Source organism: Dendrobates tinctorius, unplaced genomic scaffold (assembly GCF_039654945.1).
Source record: "Dendrobates tinctorius isolate UK_male_01 unplaced genomic scaffold, ASM3965494v1 ptg000098l, whole genome shotgun sequence".
Lineage (NCBI taxonomy): Eukaryota > Metazoa > Chordata > Amphibia > Anura > Dendrobatidae > Dendrobates > Dendrobates tinctorius.
In genome coordinates this window covers 3444876-3462707 of record NW_027361766.1, presented here as the reverse complement: position 1 = coordinate 3462707, position 17832 = coordinate 3444876, and the positions used below count along the sequence as shown (strand labels likewise).

The following is a 17832-nucleotide window of genomic DNA, read 5'->3' as shown; positions in this document are numbered from 1 at the left end:
AACCTCCTCTATCATGGCCTGGTTCTTTTTGTCACATGTGTCATTTTTATTCACTACGGCGGGGGGCTGCGCAGACCTCCTGATAATGGCTTGGTTATTCAATTTGAGGCAGGTAATGCCACCCCTGGTGTCGAAGTCTTTCCCCCACCGAAATTTGGAGCCTAGAGAAGGTGGGTGGTGGGAATCTTTTTTTTTTTTTTTTCCGCTTTTCCCAAAAATTTGTCTGACACCTTCCTGAAGAGGTATTGTCCCTCGCACGGGACTGCACGGCGCTTGACCTTTGACTGGAAATCTGCAGCCCAATTTTTTTCCATAGTGCTCTGCAACCCGAATTTGAAGGGGCGCATGCACATTGGATGGAGTCACATCGGACGGAGTCAACCGTGGAATCTGCCAGGAATCGTGCCGCTTTCTGTAGGGAAGGTATTGCTTCTAGCAGCCTTTCCCTTGGGCATTTGCTTATCGAGTTCCTCTAATCACTTTGCCATAGCATGTGCTGTGCAAGTGGTGGGTAACCCCGGTTTAAATGACCATACTGGTACCCTCTCAAGCAGATTTTTAGAAAAGCATCAGCTTTATTTTTCCAGGGATCTTTTATGGCACCCATGTCTTCAAATGGCAGGGCTATACCTCTGGAGGTACTGGCGATGGCAGCATCCAGTGTAGGAGCTGTTTTTTTTTTCTCCAATTTTCACATACTTCTTTATCAAACGGGTATTTACTTTTAAGTGTTTGTGGCAGAAGTGGGATCTTAACCCACGCCTCCAGGAGAGACTGCACCCTGAATGCAGCGCCTTAGAACGCTCGGCCATCCCGACCGTGGGAAGGGAACCTTGCGTTCCTTCCTTTCTAAATTACTAAACATGAAATCCTGTACTGTCTGCGGCTCCCTAGGCATTTCAATCCCCATGGTAAACCTGACAGCTTGCCGATATCTTTGGACAGAAATAAAGGTGATCTTCCTCGTCTGAGGAGTCCAGGTCTGAGTCATCAGAGGGCTACTCTCCCAGCTGTTCCTCTGAGTCCTCCCGTTTGAATCTCTGTAGGGGGTGGGGTTGAGGTAGGTTTGGCAGAGCAGAGCGCAGTGTGCTGCTTTGTTTTTTTCCCCATCCCGGATAATAGTTTTTATATTCTGCAGTAGGGATGGTGATTTTTTTTTTTTACATGACCCGTGACATGTCAATTTCCAGCTAGTCTCCCATTCTGGTCCGGGCCCAGTCTCAAGCTGCTTAGCAGCCGCCCAGCTTTAAGCTGCTTAGCAGCTGACACCTGATGAGAGCATTCATGCTAGGGAACACATGACAGAGGGCATCATTACTCACACATTTTTTGCCTTACAAAGGCACTCACCCATACCCCCTGGGTACTACGGAAGCCTCCGGGTCTTCCTCTGTTGTTCGCACTTCAGCTGCGGGGTCCGCCATGCTTTACCAGCTGCTGCCGCCTGCGCCTTGTTTCATTATAATGGGGGAGCGGTGTGCGCGCTCCTGGATCAACTCCCTCCCGGAAGTGTCCAGTACACCGGCTACCCCCGGCGTGTAACGTCACTTCCAGTGCGACCGGAAGCCATCCCCTATTCAGTTGATGCCAGCGTTGTGATGGGCACGCCTCCTCTCGGCCCAGCCTCCAGACAGGAGCGGCCACCGGGGGGAATGCGCGCGGCACTGACAGCCCCCCCTTGGCTGGGATTACAGGCGCGCGCCACCGCGCCCAGCTGCCTTTCCCCCCATACAGACCTCGGCCTCCAGACCGGACTTCATCAGAGGGGGATCCCCCTGAAGGTATGAGACCTGCCACAGGCACCTGCAGGAACAGGAAACCAAACTGAGGAGAGAGGCGCCGCCCCCTTCTTTTATCTCTGCTACAGGTTTCCTGTTCATGGGGGCGGATACCATCTCTCATGTGCGGTGCTGTCATGGGGAAGGGAAAATCTGCTTCTCTCTCCTCCTGGATGGATCTTTCACTCCCAGTTCATGGGTAAAGTCCGTAGTCAGTGAAGACAGATTATCTCATTACAGAGATAGGAGATGACAGTTGGTGATTTTAAAGTTCTATGGAGAAGGGAGGAGCTAGACAGACAGACATTCTGCTGCAAGCTCTCCTGAAAAGACCGTGAACTATGAGCAGAAACTGCCATCTCCTATCTCAGTAATGGGGAAAGTCTGTATTCACCAAAGACAGATTTCATCTGAATTGAGAATTCTGAGTACAAATGAGTCCAGGAGGGGAAAGAAGCAAATTCATCTTAAATGATATATTAGAATGTTACTTATTTTCATGTGTACTATTAATGTATAAATAATTAATTGAAACAAAAGTAACTCTTTAAAACTTAACCGGAGTTTAAGAATTTTTTTTTTCATAATCAATAGTGTGAAAGTAATGAACTTTATAATATGCAATGTGCTTATTTTTTCCTCCTGGACTGACCTTTCAATCTTGAAATTCTCAATTAATAGGTAAAATTAGTCTGAAGTGAATACATATTTTTCGCATTACTTACCATATTTTTCAGACTAGAAGACGCACTTTTTCCCCAAAAAAATTGGGGGGAAAATGGGGGATGCGTCTTATAGCTCAAATGTAGCTTACTGGGGGAGAAAGGTTATGGCGGTGGTAGAGCAGGCAGGGTACCTTCTTCAGAAGCCCAGTGGAGGCAGAAGAGGTGCAAATGCTATGGCCCCGAGGTCAGCCGTGAGACACAGAGTCCATTACTTTCTCTACGGCCATCTTCCTGAAGCTGTGGGGTGCCTGCACAGACTGGGATTTCGGCTCAACACTTCTGCAGCCGCCGGCTACCTCAAGAAGGGACCATGCTGCCACCCCTCCAGGTAAGATACCTTATATTCGGACCGTAGGATGGACCCCCAGCTTATAAAAAAAAAACAAAAAAAAAAAACCTTTTTTTTCCCTATTTTCCTCCCCAAAATTTGAGGTGCGTCTTATAGTCTGAGAAATATGGCAGATTAGAGATGGGGAGTTGGTGCTCAAAGTTCTCAAAGTTTCAGGATAACATGCAGCAGAATGTCTGTCTGCCTCTAGATCCTCCCTCCCCCATAGAATTTTAAAAGCTCCAACTGTTATCACTTATCTCAGTAATGGGCATCTATCTTCACTTGAAAACAGATTTTACCCATTAATTGAGAGTGAAATAGGAGTCCAGGAGGAGAAAGAAGCATATAAGTCGAATAGGGAATAGTTGCTTATTTTCATGAGTACTATTTACGTATGAAATAAAAATTAAACCGACGGTTACTCTTTAACAAAGTTGTTCTGTAATATGAAGTGTGGTGTAGTAACCACTGTGTCCGCTAGGGGGCGCTGTATGGATGTGCCAGGAGAGTGGATGAATGGCGAAATACGGAATGACCGTTATGTATCTCAAGGTGAGTGGCCTTGAGATGGAGATTTAGGTGTGTGTTAATCAGCAGTGATACTGCTGAGGTGCTGGTTCAATGTGTCAGGAACTAGTTACCTACAAACCCACCCAGGGGGTGTGTTTAAGAACCCTATTGTAAAAGACTATGTGAGTGTGTGAAGGACCTGTGATGAGGTTATAGTCATGTGACCTGTTGGGCGTGGCTACGGACCATATAAGGTGGCCAGGGTAGGTCACATGTGGTGAATGCTGGGACCTGGTTGGTCCAGTGTGGAAGGTCCCGCTGAAATGGAGATTCCTGCCTGACAGCACGTGTGAAGTGGCTGTGAGTAATGGCGACGTGTGCCTGTTAGTTCCCTGGAGGGAATGGATGCATGCAGCATGGAGGAACAGATGAGAGAGAACCCTGACGGGTGAGATAACTTTGAGGCTGAAGAGCCTGAGTACTGGACATTGAGTAACCTGTGTGACCACAGGCTTAACAGAGGGAAGCTCTGTAATGGACGCTATGCTGGTGATATGAACTTTATGTTATTGGTCACGGTTTATGCTGCACAATAAACCGCATGGAGTTATGGTTTTTATGGAAAACCAGTGCCGGATCTGCTTTTTTGTGGCTGCTGAGCGAGATTCCCCTACTTAGATGACAGCGCTGCCTCACAATTGTTGGAGAAAGCTATGGGCATTGTTGCAGCCTTGTTGCTGGGAGCAACGGAAGAGGACTGCAAAGTCGGTTGCTAAGGGCAACGCTGAGCCAGGAAGGCTGACGGTTGGGGAAGCCACTGCCTGGCTGTGGTTCTGGAACCGTGGGGCGGCCTAGTGAGTAAGGCACTGTCCGGATCGGTGAGCCCAGTGCGGCCGCTTCTCCAGGAGAAAGAGACTTATAGGATACCTCTGCGGTAGAGGAGTCTGAGAACCTACGCGGCCAGCAGGTGACGGTTGTGAAAACCGTGTTGTACTGACCGGGGTCAGCGAGAAAGAGACTGGTGATTGATAGGGTGCCTCTGTGGAGAAGAGGTATCCGAGGACCTGTGGGGCCGACACAGGTAACGGACAGGTGTTCGTGTTGTACTGACCTGGGTCAGTGGGAAAGACTGTGTACCTAGAGGGTTCAGTGAGCAAGGTCCTGGAGGGTCAATGTTGGGAGGTTCTGGGAGAAGAATCGGATCCCTGGAGCACGTGGTATGACCTTGGACCTGGTGAGGCATAAGTGTTGGGCAATCTCAGGCAGAGACGGATGTCCTGAATAGCACCCGCTAAGGCTGGTTTCACATTTGCGTTTTTTAGCGCTGGAAAAAAACGCATACCTGCGCATGCGTTTTTTCCCCTATATTTAACATGGGTGCGCATACCTGCGCGCTGGTAAGCGCATGTATGCGATTTTCATGCGCCGCGTTTTTTTGGGGTGTGCGTTTGTATTTTCCAGACGCAGCATGTTGCATTTTTTGGCCCTGCAAAAAAGCGCATGCGCACATATGCGCACGTTTTGCGCTAAAAATGGCCATTATAGCCTATGGATGCGCATACATGCGCACTGGCATGCTCATGTATGCGTTTTTTTGCACATGCGTTTTTTTTTGTTAACCATGGAATTTAGGGGTTTGGGTTAGAGTTAGGGTTAGTTAAGGGGGTTTAGGGTTAGGGTTAGGGTCAGGGTTAGGGTTGGGGTTAGGGTCAGGGTTAAGTATGGTTTGGTTAAGGGTCAGGGTTAGGGTTGGGGTTAGGGTTAAGTATGGTTTGGTTAAGGGTTAGGGTCAGGGTCAGGGTTAAGTATGGTTTGGTTAAGGGTCAGGGTCAGGGTTAGGGTTGGGGTTAGGGTCAGGGTTAAGTATGGTTTGGTTAAGGGTCAGGGTTAGGGTTGGGGTTAGGGTCAGGGTTAAGTATGGTTTGGTTAAGGGTCAGGGTCAGGGTTAGGGTTGGGGTTAGGGTCAGGGTTAAGTATGGTTTGGTTAAGGGTCAGGGTCAGGGTTAGGGTTGGGGTTAGGGTCAGGGTTAGGGTTAAGTATGGTTTGGTTAAGGGTCAGGGTTAGGGTTGGGGTTAGGGTCAGGGTTAGGGTTAAGTATGGTTTGGTTAAGGGTCAGGGTCAGGGTTAGGGTTGGGGTTAGGGTCAGGGTTAGGGTTAAGTATGGTTTGGTTAAGGGTTAGGGTCAGGGTTAGGGTTAAGTATGGTTTGGTTAAGGGTTAGGGTCAGGGTTTAGGGTTTGGGTTAGGGTTAAGTATGGTTTGGTTAAGGGTTAGGGTCAGGGTAAGGGTTAGGGTCAGGGTTAAGTATGGTTTGGTTAAGGGTTAGGGTCAGGGTTAGTTAGGGTTTGGGTTAGGGTTAAGTATGGTTTGGTTAAGGGTTAGGGTCAGGGTTAGGGTTAGTTAGGGTTTAGGGTTTGGGTTAGGGTTAAGTATGGTTTGGTTAAGGGTTAGGGTCAGGGTTAGGGTTAGGGTTAGTAAAGTCATGGTCTGGGTTAGTGTGAGGGGCCACCTAATGTTGGAAAAAAACGCAAACGCGGTAAAAACGCACTAAAAACGCATACAAACGCATAAAAACGCTGCGTTTTTTTCATGCATGCTCATAAAAATGCTTGAAAAAAAACGCAGCAGTTGTATGCTTTTTTATGCGTTTTTTTGCGGGAAAAACGCGCTGCAAAAAAAAGCAAGTGTGAAACTAGCCTTAGCCCCTGGACCTGGTGAGGCCGGTGTGTTGGGAAACCCTGGGAGGAGAGCAGCTCCGTGAATAGCACCCGGTGCGCCCTGTGTGTTGGACGGTCTCAGGCGGAGACGGAGGTACGTCCTGAATAGCACACAGAAAGGACACGTGAGTTTTTGTGGTGTTTTTTTTTCTTCTTTTCTCAACTCAGCCTGCAGTGGCTCAGTGGGAGTCAAGAAGGTGACAAGCGGCTTCCGGTAAGTCGGCGGGGTTACGAGGGGGACAAGCGGCTTCCGGTGGATCGGCGGGTCCACGAAGACAGCGCCAGAAGGAACTGGTGTGGTGTCGATCGGTGACAGCAGGAGCTGTGGTGGTGCCAGCAAGGACTTGTGTGGTATCGTTAAAAGAGACAAACTGTGTTGTGTGAACTGTGGTCTGAGAAGACCAGTATAACGGACATGGGGAAATCCCAAAAGGGGGCGGTGGCCCAAAAGTGGGTGGAGTCCCGGAAGGGGGCGGTGACCCAAAGTGGGGTGGTAGCCCAAAAAGAAGTGGAGTCCCAGAGGGGGGCGGTGACCCAAATCGGGTTGGTAATCCAAAAAGGGGTGGCGTCCCGAGAGGGGGCAGTGACCCAAATTGGGGTGGTTCAGGAAATGGCAGCACTGGTTGCCTCAGTGGGTATGTCTGGGGAACCGCAGTGTGTCTGTATGAGTTTTGAGGAGTGCGGCATGTATTTTCCGGATAATGACGGGCCACAGGTGTGTACCATGATGCTGCACCGGGAAGGAGTCTCCGGTAGACTGGACTCAGAGTCAGGTGACTGACAGGAACGCCTCTTGTTTTATCTCTGACCGAGAAAAACGCCAGGGTTCACTGTAAACACGGGGTCACGGTGAACTATGCCGTAGACAGTGTAGTGTTTGAGGGGATTAAAGGTGGTGAGTGCCAAGGGGGCGGGATACCACGAGACTTAGTCTACGCCTTGGAGAGGGGCCGGGACTTTGTTTTGTTTGATGACGTATGGTCGGACGATGGAGACGTTTCAACTGTGGGGCCAGCAGGCACTGAGACAGTGACGGCTCCTGACATGGACAGGTCAGAGGTAGAACTGACCAGAAGAAGTACATCTGCCCAACTTACGGACCTGACGTCTCGTGATATGACGGATGGTGGGCTGGGAGATGAGACGACTGGGGGAAAAACACGGTTAGTGGGTAACTGGAAGGATTACTCAACAGGCTGGGGTGACTCAGACTATAGGGGTGACTGTGGCTCTGAGAGAGAAAGAGAGCACAGAATGGAAGGGCTAGAGAAGGAAGTCTCTGAGCTCAGAGGTCACCTGTCAACGTGGCAAAACGTGAACAAGACGCTTACGGAAGAAGTGGAAGAACTTGTCAAACGGGAAAGAGTCCTGAGACAAATGGCGAGCACAGGGTTAAGGAGCTCGAGAAAGAGGTCTTAGAGCTCAAAGAAACTGTAAGTGGTCTTCTGCGGGAGAAGAACTTGGACAGTGATGAACAGCAGCCGGGTCCGACTGGTGGTGGAACGGAGCTGCAGGTGCCCGTCTTAGCAGACGGTCGTGAAGAGATGAGATCTCGTGAGGTTGAGGAGCTGAGAACTGAAGAAGACAGTCACCCGGTAGGGTCAACTGTTGTGAGGGAAGCGTCCGTGGTAAAGCCATAGCCTCCTGGTCTAGAAGAGAGCCAGGCCACGACCTTCGAGTTTGTGATTGATGTGCCAGAAGACATGCAAGAAGCCTGTGCTGAGGAAGGTGTGCATGAGGCTTTCAAAGAGGTGGTCAAAGCATGTAAGGTGCACTGGGTGCCTGAGACTCGGCAGTTGGTGATAAATATCAGCCAGGGAAGACACAGCAAAGCGGGTGGCTGTCCTGAAAAACATGCATCTGCAATGTCTTCACACCAAACAGCTGGTTAGGCAGAGTAATGTGAAGGCTGCTCGACGCCTAGAGTTAGCAGGGGAGGATATGAATCGAAAGGGTTTGCGGAAAGATGTGGTTTCGGTACCCAAAGCTCTGATTGGGAGAATCATTGGAAGATCCGGGATGGTAATGCAAAACCATGTGAATATCTCCGGTGTGGTGAGGGTGAGGATCCCTCCTGATGATGAAGACCAGATATCCAGTGAAGTGGGTAGGATTCCCATCATGGTGGTTGGCTCCGTGGAGAGCCTGAGAGACTTTCGGATGCTCGTGGAGTATCGAGTGGGGTACCTGCAAGAAATTGAGCAGTTGAGGCTGGACCGCCGGCGAAGAAGTACAAAATACCAGGTTGGTGCCGCCTTCATCCCAAGATGTAAGGACCCGAAGGGTTCCGCCAAGAAGTGACAGGGCAGATGGCCGAAGAAGGTTAGCAAGTGGCAGTTCAACGGGCCGTACGACGTTGAGAGACCGTAGTTCCTGTGAGACCCTGAATGAGTCAGACTCAGGCCAGGCAGTAGGCCCGATTAAGAATGATGACCGTACCAACCGGGGAAGATGGTCGGAGAACGGAACAAACAGGGAGAGGAACGTGGTGACCAAACAGTGTCTGATGACGCAGACAGACTAACTGGAGGGCCAAAGATCAGGGCCGATATTGTTACCGCTGGTGGCCGGGGAGGCCTAACGTAGAGATGAGGCCATATGACAGAGGGAGACGGTTCTCTCGACCTGTGGGGCAAGGTGTAGTGAGTGCCAGGTCGAGAGACCCTGGTGTAATGTTGTGTGTTCAACCCCACAAGTTTGAACAGAGGGGGGAGGTATGTGGTGTAGTTACCACTGTGTCCGCTAGGGGGCGCTGTATGGATGTCCCAAGAGAGTGGATGAATGGCGAAATACGGAATGACCGTTATGTATCTCAAGGTGAGTGGCCTTGAGATGGAGATTTAGGTGTGTGTTAATCAGCAGTGATAATGCTGAGGTGCTGGTTCAATGTGTCAGGAACTAGTTACCTACAAACCCACCCAGGGGGTGTGTTTAAGAACCCTATTGTAAAAGACTATGTGAGTGTGTGAAGGACCTGTGATGAGGTCATAGTCATGTGACCCGGTGGGCGTGGCTATGGACCATAAAAGGTGGCCAGGGTAGGTCATATGTGGTGAATGCTGGGACCTGGTTGGTCCAGTGTGGAAGGTCCCGCTGAGATGGAGCTTTTTGCCTGACAGCATGTGTGAAGTGGCTGTGAGTAATGGCGATGTGTGCCTGTTAGTTCCCTGGAGGGAATGGATGCATGCAGCATGGAGGAACAGCCGTGAGAGAACCCTGACGGGTGAGATAACTTTGAGGCTGAAGAGCCTGAGTACTGGACATTGAGTAACCTGTGTGACCACAGGCTTAATAGAGGGAAGCTCTGTAATGGACGCTATGCTGGTGATATGAACTTTATGTTATTGGTCACGGTTTATGCTGCACAATAAACCGCATGGAGTTATGGTTTTATGGCAAACCCGTGCCGGATCTGCTTTTTTGTGGCTGCTGAGCGAGTATCCCCTACTTAGATGACAGCGCTACCTCACAGAAGATATATTTGGATGAAAGCGGTGATAAGTCGGCTCTTTATAAAAGAGTAAATTTATGTACAGCTGTGGCCAAAAGTATTGACACCCCTGCAATTCTGTCAGATAATACTCAGTTTCTTCCTGAAAATGATTGCAAACACAAATTCTTTGGTATTATTATCTTCATTTAATTTGTCTTAAAAGAAAAAACACAAAAGAGAATGAAGCAAAAAGCAAAACATTGATCATTTCACACAAAACTCCAAAAATGGGCCAGACAAAAGTATTGGCACCCTCAGCCTAATACTTGGCTGCACAACCTTTAGCCAAAATAACTGCGACCAACCGCTTCCGGTAACCATCAATGAGTTTCTTACAGTGCTCTGCTGGAATTATAGACCATTCTTCTTTGGCAAACTGCTCCAGGTCCCTGATATTTGAAGGGTGCTTTCTCCAAACTGCCATTTTTAGATCTCTCCACAGGTGTTCTATGGGATTCAGGTCTGGACTCATTGCTGGCCACCTTAGACGTCTCCAGTGCTTTCTCTCAAACCATTTTCTAGTGCTTTTTGAAGTGTGTTTTGGGTCATTGTCCTGCTGGAAGACCCATGACCTCTGAGGGAGACCCAGCTTTCTCACACTGGGCCCTACATTATGCTGCAAAATTTGTTGGTAGTCTTCAGACTTCATAATGCCATGCACACGGTCAAGCAGTCCAGTGCCAGAGGCAGCAAAGCAACCCCAAAACATCAGGGAACCTCTGCCATGTTTGACTGTAGGGATGCCTCTTTTTTTATCGGTCGTCCATGACAGCACCACCTGAGAGAGGGGATCCGCCCTTCAGGAACAGGAAACCTACAGATACAAAAGGGCGGCACCTCTCCCACGCATCAGTTGGTTTCCTGTTCCTAGAGGACGGGACTTCCTTCAGATCGTCCATCATGGAGTCGCCGAGGGATTCCCAGGCCGGCTGACCGACCCAGGTAGCGAGGGGGTCTCCTGCCTCGGTCAAGCTCGGGTCCCTGGAAGCGCCACGGTGGGGCCGGGTAGGTCGCCACGACGGTGGTAAGAGCAGGTGGAGCCAAGGGTCCGGTGGACAGCCGCCTCCATAATGCCGGCACCAGGAGGTATGTATGTCCCGGGCCCCTCCTGGTGCGCTCTCCCCGTGGTCCGTTCTCTCTTCCTGTCCGGCCCTCTGCGCGCTCCCTGCAGGCCTCAGACGGGCGGCGGAAGTGACACGGCGGAGGGGCGGGGCCGGTGACGCCGAAACCGGGAGTCGGGTGCCGGCCGGTTTCCAGCGTGCGCCGCGTGTGCACGGCGGTACTTGGCGGTGCGCGGTGCCCGGGGCGGGGATGACCGGGAGCATGCAGGGGGGGGAGGTCATGGGGGGGTCCCAGGTGGGAGGTGCCGCACCAGAACCCTGCTGACCCGGACAAGGAGGCCTTAAAAGGCAGGAGGTGACGCTGCTGGGGTGCTTCTGAAGGCCCAGCAATGGATACGACAGAAGCCCCCATAGAGCAGCTGGACGAGGTGCAGGAGTACCCACAGAGACAGGCCACAGTGAAACCGCATGCGAGTGGCCAGCAGAAGAAGAAACGGACGGGCGAACAAAGCAACAGAAGTTCCTCCAGGCTAAAGGACCCTCCTGCCTCCCTCCGTGATCCAGTACCTGCCTCCTCTGCATGGGTAAGAGATCTCCGTGAATGTACCCTGATGCAGTGTTCCCTTATGTTTTTTTCGCAGGGGAGGAAAGCTGCGGGAAAACAGAAGCACAGGGAATGTGCTCTCTGTAGTTGCCCCTTGCCGGACGGCCACCCTAAAAAGTTGTGTCAGCCATGCGTGAGACAAACGGTAGGGGTGGAAGGGGACGTTGGCCCAGGGGTAGATTGACAGGCCCTTACACTCTCCCCCGTCCATACAGGTAGCGGAAGAAACGCCGGACTTCACCACAAGCCTGAGGGAGATAATCAGGACAGAGATAAAGGCCCTATCTAAAAAGGATTCTTCTAGGGGAAGAGAATTTAGTCTCTCAGGTTCAGAGTCCTCGACCGCCCTAAAGATCGATGACTCCTCAGATTCCCCGGCCTCCACTTCGTCTTCTTCGGAGGAAGACTCGAGTCGATTCTGCTTCCCCTTAGACCAGATGGATAAGCTAGTTAAAGCAATAAGGTCCACCATGGGGGTAGCAGACACAAAGCCGGAACTTTCATCTCAGGACGTGATGTTCGGGGGTCTAGATCCCAGGAAGCGGAAGGCCTTTCCATTAAATGATAAGGTCCAGAGCCTAATAGATAGGGAATGGAAGAGACCTGAAAAAAGGGGATCCTTACCTACTGCCTTCAAGCGGAGGAACCCGTTTGACGACCCAGTGGTAAACAGATGGGATAAGGCCCCTAAGCTGGACGCGGCAGTAGCCAAAGCCTCCAAAAAATCCTCCATACCCTTCGACGACATGGCCTCCTTAAAAGACCCGATAGATAAGAAAGTGGATTCTTTTTTGAAGGGAACATGGGAGATGTCAGCAGGTGATCTAAGACCAGCGATAACTGCCACATGTACGGCCAAATCCATGATGGTCTGGCTAGACCAATTGGATTCCCAACTAAAGGACGGAGTCTCAAGAGCATCTATCCGGAAAACGCTGCCAATCATCCAAAGTGCGGCAGCTTTTTTGGCTGATGCTTCAGCGGACTCTGCGAGGATGGCAGCTAGAACTGCGAGTTTATCTAACGCAGCTCGAAGGGCCCTTTAGTTAAAATGCTGGCCGGGAGATATCCAGGCCAGATCACGACTCTGCTCCATTCCATGTGAGGGTGAATATCTGTTTGGCCCCGTCTTGGATGAACTTTTAGAGAAAGCCGGGGATGATAAAAAGAAGTTCCCCAGTCTACCGAATCCTTCTTACAGACGTCCCTTTACCAGGAAAGGCTATTTCCGTAGAAGGCCGTCCAGAGATCAGGGCAGATGGGATGACAAAAGAAGGAGAGGTACAGGTTTCATGTTCGGAGGAGGGGAGCGCCAAGAAGGTCCAGCACGTGACACTAAAAAACCGCCCCAATGACTAGTTGCTCCGGTAGGGGGGAGACTAGCTGCCTTCTACCCAGCCTGGTCCATGATTTCCAATAGTAAATGGATACTGGGGGTGATAGCTGCGGGTCTACGCCTATAATTTGCCCGGGTTACCCAAGATCGATTTAAGGTCACCCCGCTCAGGTCTTCCACATCAGAACAAGCTGCCCTGGAGGCCGAGGTGCATGATCTTTGCCGCAAGAGGGTCCTAACGGTGGTCCCAGAGGGAGAAAAGGGGAAAGGGTTTTACTCCCCCCTGTTCCTGGTCCGTAAACCAGATGGGTCCTTTAGGACTATAATAAATCTTAAATCCCTCAACGAATTCCTGGTCATACGCCCGTTTAAGATGGAGACAATTAAATCAACAATAAAATTGCTGTTTCAAAACTGTTTTATGGTGGCGTTAGATTTAAAGGACGTTTACTACCATATTCCCATTCATGCAGCTCATCAGCGGTTTCTCAGAGTGGCGGTTCAGCTGGATGGGTCAGTCCAACATTTCCAATATGCGGCCCTCCCCTTTGGGGTGGCAGTCGCTCCCCGTGTGTTTACCAAAGTAGTAGCGGAAGTTATGGCCCATCTACGTGAATCAGACATTCTTGTGATCCCCTACTTAGATGACTTCCTGATCGTAGGGAAAACGGCAAAACATTGTTTGCAACAGCTACAAAGGGCAATGTCTGCCCTAGAGGGGTTAGGATGGCTGCTTAACATTAAAAAGTCTCGGTTACAGCTGGTGACAGTCCAACAATTCTTGGGCCTGATCCTAGATTCTGAGAAACAGGAATGCCGTCTGCCCCCGGAGAAGCTTGTTCGCCTACACTATCAGGTCCTGAACGCTTGCAATAACCGCACCATGTCCCTCAGGAAAGCCATGTCCCTTCTGGGTTCCCTTTCGGCCTGTATCCCGGCAGTCCAGTGGGCCCAGTTTCATTCAAGAACACTACAGGGCGAGGTCTTAAGGCATCAAAGAATCCTTGAGGGTTACTTAGAGGGCAAGCTAACCTTGTCCCGAAACACAAGGGAGTCCCTAGAGTGGTGGCTAGACAAGGATAATTTATCCAAAGGGGTCCCCTGGGAGTATGACATATCCCGCATAATCACCACAGATGCTAGCCCTACCGGTTGGGGGGCTCATATGGGCGAGATCCTAGTCCAGGGCCTATGGGAGCATCATCAGATAGAAATGTCATCTAACCTGAAAGAGTTGACAGCAGTAGAGCAGGCAGCTAAGGAGCTACTTGTGTATCTACAGGGCCATCATGTGCGAGTGTTCTCCGACAATCAGGTCACCGTGGCTTATATCAACCACCAAGGCGGGACTCGTTCCAAACCCCTGATGAATGTGGCAGAACGGTTGTTCCGGCTAGCAGAGCAGCATTTTTAATCTTTAACAGCTCTACATATAAAAGGGAAGGAAAATATCAGAGCAGATTTCCTAAGCCGCAATCCACTAAAACAAGGAGAATGGTCCCTAAGCACCTCCATCTTCGACCTGATTGTACAAAAATGGGGACAACCAGAGGTAGACCTCTTCGCTACCAGGGAAAACAGAAAATTAAAACAATTTTGCTCCCTAAATCCCAGAGAGAACCCCCTAGCGGTAGATGCCTTTCTGATAAAGTGGGACTTCAGACTAGCATACGCCTTCCCTCCCATATCGCTACTACCCCTGGTGATGAAGAAAATCAGGAGAGACAGAGCAAGGATGATAGTTATCGCTCCATTTTGGCCCAGGAGGGCTTGGTTTTCGTGCCTCAGGACCATGTCGGTGTCCGACCCTTGGGTCCATCCGGACATCCCGGATCTCCTATCCCAGGGCCCAGTGTTCCATCCTCAGGTGGCTGGCCTACATCTGACGACGTGGAGTTTGAACGGACACTGCTGAGAGAAAAAGGCTTCTCCCCAGACCTGATTAACACCCTACTTAAAAGTAGAAAAGTCATCACTACCAAAATCTATGTCAGAATTTGGAGAAAATTCCTGCTGAACTCTGGAGTGGTCGCTGTCGGTTCGGCACCTGTAAACCAAATCTTAGACTGGATCAGTAGATTCATTAAGGCAGCAGGTAGATCCAGGCCAATAGCGAAAGATAGATTCATGCCGTGGAACTTGAACCTAGTCCTCACGGCTATGACAGAAGCCCCATTCGAACCTATCTCACCAGCTTCCATAAAAAACCTGTCCCTCAAAGTAGCCTTCCTGGTAGCTCTAACCTCAGCTCGTAGGGTAAGCGACATCCAGGCATTATCTAGACGTCCTCCTTATATACAGTTCAAGGACGATAGGGTAATACTCAGACCTGATCCGGCGTATTTACCTAAGGTAGTTTCCAGCTTTCATAGGACACAGGAGATACTCCTTCCATCTTTCCTCCCTAATCCAGCTAATGAGAAGGAAGAGAAACTTCACACCTTGGATGTTAGGAAATGCCTCATAGAATATATGGCAGTTACCAATCCCTGGAAAAAAGATAATGCCCTGTTTGTCTCCCATCAAGGCCCTAGGAAAGGTTGTAGAGCGTCAAAAAATACACTAGCCAGGTGGATTAGAGAAGCGATCTCAATAGCATACACCTCAAAAGGCAGGTCGCCACCACGGAAGCTGAGGGCGCATTCCACCAGAGCCATAGCGACCTCGTGGGCCGAGAGATCACAAGTTTCCATTGACCAGATATGTAAGGCGACTACTTGGTCCTCTCCGAGCACCTTTTATAGTCATTATAGGCTAGACTTGGGTACTTCCACAGACCTCTCCTTTGGTATAAGGGTGCTGCAGGCTGTAGTCCCTCCCTAAATAGTTTTACTCTCTGTAATTCTCTCAGGTGCTGCTGTCATGGACGACCGATAAAGTCTTAGTTACTCACCGGTTAACGGTGTTTTTCGGAGTCCATGACAGCACCCGTATATTCCCTCCCTTTAGTTTGGGTGTGCACTTCTTCCTCTTGTATGTACACTGGTAAGGAATAGTTGTGTAAAAGTATTGTATATAAATTATGCTATCAACAATTGTGGTCCTCTTGTGCTCTGTAATCCAACTGATGCGTGGGAGAGGTGCCGCCCTTTTGTATCTGTAGGTTTCCTGTTCCTGAAGGGCGGATCCCCTCTCTCAGGTGGTGCTGTCATGGACTCCGAAAAACACCGTTAACCGGTGAGTAACTAAGACTTTCTCCTGTAAACTCTATGTTGATGCCTTTGCCCAAAAAGCTCTACTTTTGTCTCATCTGACCAGAGAACATTCTTCCAAAACGTTTTAGGCTTTTTCAGGTAAGTTTTGGCAAACTCCAGCCTGGTTTTTTTATGTCTCGGGGTAAGAAGTGGGGTCTTCCTGGGTCTCCTACCATACAGTCCCTTTTCATTCAGACGCCGACGGATAGTACGGGTTGACACTGTTGTACCCTCGGACTGCAGTGCAGCTTGAACTTGTTTGGATGTTAGTTGAGGTTCTTTATCCAACATCTGCACAATCTTGCGTTGAAATCTATTGTCAATTTTTCTTTTCCATCCACATCTAGGGAGGTTAGCCACAGTGCCATGGGCTTTAAACTTCTTGATGACACTGCGCACGGTAGACACAGGAACATTCAGGTCTTTGGAGATGGACTTGTGACCTTGAGATTGCTCATGCTTCCTCACAATTTGGTTTCTTAAGTCCTCAGACAGTTCTTTGGTCTTTCTTTTCTCCATGCTCAATGTGGTACACACAAGGACACAGGACAGAAGTTGAGTCAACTTTAATCCATGTCAACTGGCTGCAAGTGTGATTTAGTTATTGCCAACACCTGTTAGGTGCCACAGGTAAGTTACAGGTGCTGTTAATTACACAATAATAATAATAATAATAATAATAATAATAAATTTTATTTTTATAGCGCCGACATATTCCGCAGCACTTTACATTTCAGAGGGGATTTGTACAGACAATAGACATTACAGCATAACAATAATCACATACAGTAGATTATAACAAATACCAAGAGGAAAGAGGGTCCTGCTCGCAAGCTTACAGTCTATGAGGAAAGAGGTAGACACGAGAGGTGGGTGGTAACAGTTGCCCTGATTGTATGGACCAGCCATAATGTTAAGTGTGTAACAGTACAGACACAGAGGGCTAATGGATGCATAAAGCATGTGGGAACATGATGCAGGAAATCTGGTTATGGTAAAACTTTTGGCTGTGCCACACAGGGATAGATTAGGTTAAAGTGTTGAGGCGATAGGCCAGTCTGAATAAATGCGTTTTCAGGACACGCTTAAAATTGTGGGGATTGGGGACTAATCGTATTGACCTGGGAAGTGCATTCCAAAGAATTGGCGCGGCACGTGTAAAGTTTTGGAGACGGGAGTGGGAGGTTCTGACTATTGAGGATACTAACCTCAGGTCATCAGCAGAACGGAGGGCGCGGGTAGGGTGGTATACTGAAACAAGGGAGGAGATGTAGGGTGGTGCTGAGCCATGGAGGGCTTTGTGGGTGAGGGTAATAAGTTTATACTGAATTCTGGAGTGGATGGGTAGCCAGTGTAATGACTGGCACAAGGTAGAGGCATCAGTGTAACGATTGGTGAGGAATATGATCCTGGCTGCAGCATTCAAGACAGATTGGAGAGGGGAGAGTTTGGTAAGAGGGAGACCGATTAGAAGAGAGTTACAATAGTCGAGACGAGAATGAATAAGAGAAACAGTAAGAGTTTTTGCAGATTCAAAAGTAAGAAAAGGTCGAATTCTAGAAATGTTTTTGAGGTGCAGATGACAAGAGCGAGCCAGTGATCGAATGTGGGGGGCAAAGGAAAGCTCGGAATCAAGTATGACCCCAAGACAGCGGGCCTGTTGCTGGGGACACAAATTAGAGAAGCATCACATGATTTTTCGAACAGTGCCAATACTTTTGTCCACCCTCTTTTTGTGTTTTTTCATTTAAGACAAATTAAATGAAGATAAAAATACCAAAGAATTTGTGTTTGCAATCATTTTCAGGAAGAAACTGAGTATTATCTGACAGAATTGCAGGGGTGTCAATACTTTTGGCCACAACTGTAGGATACATTAGAGGGCGGTCCTCTCTGTGATCATAAGTGACTCTAAGAGGAATAAACAGCTTGTTTGTTGCGGATCGCACTGCCAGCTAACAAGCAGCGTTCAGAGCGTTAGAAAGACTGCTACTAATTATTAAATACAGATAAGCAGAATGTGACACGTAGCCTGCTGGCGTAGCACACTGAATCATCATGTTGTACAGAGCTTTGAAGATTC

At 49.3% G+C, this 17832-nt stretch overlaps 1 protein-coding gene across 3 annotated transcripts in view; it reads right to left on the bottom strand.

The window, feature by feature from the left end:
- Window positions 1–17832, bottom strand: part of MAGI3 (membrane associated guanylate kinase, WW and PDZ domain containing 3) — a 414340-nt gene that overhangs the window by 116960 nt on the left and 279548 nt on the right. The gene's annotated exons all lie outside the window — the stretch shown is intronic.